This window comes from Nannospalax galili, unplaced genomic scaffold (genome assembly GCF_000622305.1).
Source record: "Nannospalax galili isolate Female #2095 unplaced genomic scaffold, S.galili_v1.0 scaffold1640, whole genome shotgun sequence".
Classification (NCBI taxonomy): Eukaryota; Metazoa; Chordata; class Mammalia; order Rodentia; family Spalacidae; genus Nannospalax; species Nannospalax galili.
The window spans coordinates 708890-713964 of NW_008346098.1; the positions used below are offsets into that span (position 1 = coordinate 708890).

A 5075-nucleotide genomic window follows, 5' to 3' on the forward strand; every position below is an offset into this window, starting at 1 on the left:
TTTTGGCCACCATTTTGGCTATTTGTTACTTCTTTAGTAATAATTATATCTGAGTTACTGAACTGTAGCTAGAACATGACTTTTTTATAAAACAACAACTGAGGAAACCTGTCTCATTTGGTGGCACATTACATAAGCGTGCAGTCAGATTAACAGCAAAGCAAACTTCATCTGGCATTTCTTGTTCTAAGCTACCAGATACAAGACATAATTAGAGTCAGATTTGATGTTACCATGTCCTTCGTGAGTTTTCAGAGGGAGCTCATTCCCATTAATTTACACATATGTTAAGAGATACTTCATCCCAGATCCAGTATCCATGTCCTGAGCAGTGAAACACTCAGAGAGAGGACACGACTTTAAGGTAGTAGAACCTACAGTCTGTGATTGTGAACCAATAAGAAGCCTATGGAAGGCTTCCATAGACTTCCTGAATGAGAAGTGATGATCTTTGGTGGCTCCTGGCTGTCTCTCTTCTCAGCTGGTGTTGCGCGGCCAGGGTGCTGGGGCATCCGGACTCACCACCACCACCGGTGATCTAGCATGGGATAGGGGACAGTTGTAATCCCATGAGCATGGGTGCCATTAAGAAGATGGTGGAGAAACAACTACCTGGAATTTATGTCTTATCTTTAGAGATTGGGAAGAACATGATGGAGGATGTGGAGAACAGCTTCTTCTTAAATGTAAATTCCCAAGTAAGGATAGTGTGTGAAATTCTTGCTAAGGATCCTAAGCTGCAGCAAGGCTACAATGCTATAGGATTCTTCCAGGGAGGCCAGTTTCTGAGGGCAGTGGCTCAGAGATGCCCGACGCCTTCCATGATGAATCTGATCTCAGTTGGGGGACAACAGCAAGGTGTCTTTGGACTCCCTCGATGCCCAGGAGAGAGCTCTCATATCTGTGACTTCATCAGGAAAATGCTCAGTACTGGCACTTACTCCAAAGTTGTTCAAGAATGCCTGGTGCAAGCAGAATACTGGCATGACCCCATAAAGGAGGACGTGTACTGCAACCACAGTGTCTTCTTGGCAGACATAAACCAAGAGAGAAGTGAGTGTCAATGAATCCTACAAGAAAAACCTGATGGCCCTCAAGAAGTTTGGGATGGTGAAATTCCTCAACGATTCCATTGTGGACCCTGTAGTGTATGAGTGGTTTGGATTTTATAGAAGCGGCCAGGCCAAAAAACTATTCCCCTCCAGGTGACCACTCTATACACAGAGGACCGCCTGGGACTAAAGGAAATGGACAAAGCAGGGAAGCTAGTGTTTTTGGCTACAGAAGGGGACCATCTTCAGCTGAATGAAGAATGGTTTTATGCCCATATCATACCCTTTCTTAAGTGAAGCCCTTGTAGTTTCTAAGTGCTCAGGAGACCCTAGATCTTCAAACTATATGGACAGTTCACAGCCAATCCTGAACACTGATCCAGCTTGCAACCAGTCTTTCTCTCCTGTTACCATCTAACACGCCCTACTTGGAAAGATCTAAGATCTGAATCTTGTCCTTTGCTGCCTCCTATCAGCACATGGTGTTGAATTCAAGTCTAATTAGCTGATAACCAAAGAAATTGTTTTACAACCTTGTGATATGGTCAAGCTCTGTCTTAAGAAAGGGAATCTGCTGTTGCAGATCATTGATTGTGCCCAGGCCCAAAGAAGACTGAATAAACTGAACAGATTGAGAGCAAAACTCGACCCAAATTTGGAGCAAATAAAAAGGAGGTGGTGTCCAGCCCTGAGATGCTCACATATTTCGTTACTGGTATAGACATTGCTTGAAGAGTATTGCTTTGATGATCTGCATAATTTTTTAAGGCTATTTTCCTTTTTAAGTATGTTGCTTTCTTGTGGTACATAAGATTACTCCACAGGCCTACCATCTTTCCCTGCAGAACTCATTTTGTTTCCTCAGTAAAGAAATGAGTTACAAAAGAAGGGAAGTAGTAGTCAGCTGGGTGGCTTAAGAGGAGAAATGTGGGTTTTTTGAGACATGATCTTAAATGTAGCGTTGGCTGGCCTGAAACTTGCTATGTAGATCCTCCTTACTGCTGGGATTAAAGGCATGTGCTACAACAACAACAACAACAAACAACAACAAATATCAGGTTGGAAATACAGCTCAGTGGTAGAGTGCTTGCCTGACACATATAAGGCTCTAACACAATACCCAGCCCCAAAGAAAATAAAATCCAGCATCACTTATGAATAAGGAAACTAGATATAAAGACCTGACTGATTTTTAGTAGTTGGCCAGGTTAGAGCAAACCTGGACTCGTTCAGACCAGAGTCAGTAACCAACCAGCTTTAGTTCTCTTTGTTTTGTTTTTTAAGTTTTAAAAACATTTAATTTACCTTCTGACAAAAAAAATCCACTCATCCCAAGTGGCCAAGTGGCTGAGCTTTCACAAAGTATAGCATGTTCTTGTCATTCCAGTCAAGAAACACTTGCCAGTTCCCCTAACTCCTCTGCCCATCTGTCCTGCTAGCTTCTCTACTACTGAAGGATTCTGGGGAGCAATAGGTGTGTTTTTATTGAGGATTTGTTTTGACTTTTAAATTGGCCATTTCAAAATGAAGCATTAGGTTCATAGCAAAATTGAACAGGATAGTTTCTGTATATCTATTCACTGTACGTACGTATGTACGTACGCACACACACACCTGCCTTGACAGTGTCAGAGTAACACATTTGTTACAACTGATGCACCTCTTACCCTCCCCCTTCCCTCCCTCACTGTTACCAGCATCTCACTATGTAACCATCTCACTATGTTACCAGCATCTCACTATGTTGAGGATTGGAACTTCTGTTCATTGGCCTTTTGAATGTTGGGGTTATAGTATAAGATGTGAGTCACCATAGTCAGCTCATGGCCCTATGTTTACCACCTAATGTCCATAGTTTATATTAGGGTTCACTATCAGTGATGTACATTCTAAGGGTTTAGAAAAGTATAAATGACAAGGACCCACCTTTATAGTATGTAGAAAAGTCTCACATCCATGAAAATCCTCTGTGCTCTACCTGTTCTTCCCTCCCTCTATGCTAACATTTGTCAACCACCTATTTTCTTCCTGTCTGCATCATTTATTTCCAGAATGTCATATACTTCAGACCATATAGCACAGAGCCACTTTAAGACTGACCTTTTTCATTTAATAATGTGAATTTAAGCTGCTTTCATATCTTTTTTGGTGACTTGAGAGCTCATTTCTTTTTTGGGGGGTGTCTTTTTCAAACAAGGTCTCCCTGTAGCCCCAGCTGTCCTGGAACTCACTATGTAGACCAGGCTGGCCTTGAACTCACAGAGATCCACCTGCCTCTGCATCCCAAGTGCTGGGATTAAATGCGTGTGCCACCATGCCTGGCTTCAATGTAGTTTTGATTTGCCTTCTCTGATGGCTATTGAGTTTGAATTTTTCCACATTTACAGTCTACTTGTATTTTTTTATTTTATGTGTATGAGTGTTATGCCTGCACTTGTGTAAAAGCACCCATATTGTACATTTTTCATGGAGGACAGAAGAGTGTATCAGATCCCCTGAACTGGAGTTATAGACAGTTAGCCACAATGTGGGTGCTGGGATTTGAACTCAGATCTTCTTCAAGAACAGCCAGTGCTATTAACTTCTGAACCATCTCTCCAGTCCCCATTTGTATTTTTTAAAGACTCATTTATATTTTTGCATGTGAATCTGTGTGATTATCTGCCATGTGTGGACAGGTGCCTGCAGAGGCCAGAAGAGGGCATCAGATCTAGTGGCGCTGGAGTTACAGGCAGCTGTGAGCTGCCCAATGTGAGTGCTAGGGACTGAACTCAGGTCTTCTGGAAGAGCAGCAAGCCCCCCTACCTGCTGAGCCATCTCTCAGCCCCTAATCATTTGTATTTTATCTTTTGCAAACACTGTTCACTTTATTAGCCCATTTATCGATTGGATTGCTTGTTTTCTTGTTTGCTTCTTGAATTCTTTGTATATTCTCGATATTCTCTGTCAGATGTAGAGCGGGCAGAAATTTTCTCCCATTGGGTAGGCTGCCTCTTTATTTGATTAAACGTTTCCTCTGTTGTCCAGAAACTTGTTAATTTCATGAAGTCCCTTTGTTGATTCTGGGTCTTATTTCCTGAGTGACTGCAGTCCTATTCAGAAAATCCTGCCTATGATGATATCTCGAAGTGTTTCCCTTACTTTTTCCTTTTAACAATTTCAGAGCTTCAGATACTATGTTAAGGACTTTAATCCATTTGTAGCTGTTTTTTGCAAGGTGAGAGATTAGAATTTAGTTTCATTCTTCTATATGTGGAGATCCAGCTTTCCCAGCATCATTTTTTAATGAGGCTGTATTTTCTCCAGTGTGTATTTTTGGTGTCGTTGTTGGAAAAAATCAGGTGGCTCATGGCGTGATGATACTTCCCCCAGGAGCCATAGACTATCTAACCAATACCCGAGTGCCAGGCATGGGAAACCTCCCTATGAGTTGTTGGTTAGAGGATTCTAAGAGGCCCCCAAAACAATACACACTATTGCCATTGTCCTTGGTTGCCTCCCAGAACTTGAAAATAAAATCCTATTACTGAAGACACCACACACGTCAAATACAGGACTTGGAGTAATCAAGCTGGTATTGACCTGGAAACCACCTCCCTAAGGTCTAACTCTCATAGTAACAGAAAGTGCTATGCAAAAATGACTGGCCTTGCAGCGTATCTCCCACAGTGCAGTAGTGGTGCTTATATCTTTGGCCATACCCATCACCTGTCTAATTGACCTGCTCAATATGAGGAAACTCACGCCTGGTACTGTAAACTAGCCAGTTACCTGTGTGGTTGAAGAGGTCATAGACCCTAGAGGAGAAACTACTACTATGACCATTTAGAATTTCTAATTGTAGTCTACATTTGTATCTTTACAGCTGCAGATATGTCTCTCACCCCTCATCAAACAAGCTGCATATTGCATCAGATACAGGCCATTACAGAGAGCCACAGCTAGTCAAAATGCAGAGACCAAGTGACCATGGGGTGGCCAGCCCCAACTGGTACATCTTCAGCACAATCCCTGCATCTAAGG

At 42.2% G+C, this 5075-nt stretch overlaps 1 pseudogene; it reads left to right on the forward strand.

Annotated features, from left to right (window-relative positions):
• Positions 1-124: 124 nt before the first annotated feature.
• On the forward strand, positions 125-3261 carry LOC103741703 (annotated as a pseudogene).
• The last annotated feature ends 1814 nt before the right edge of the window (positions 3262-5075 follow it).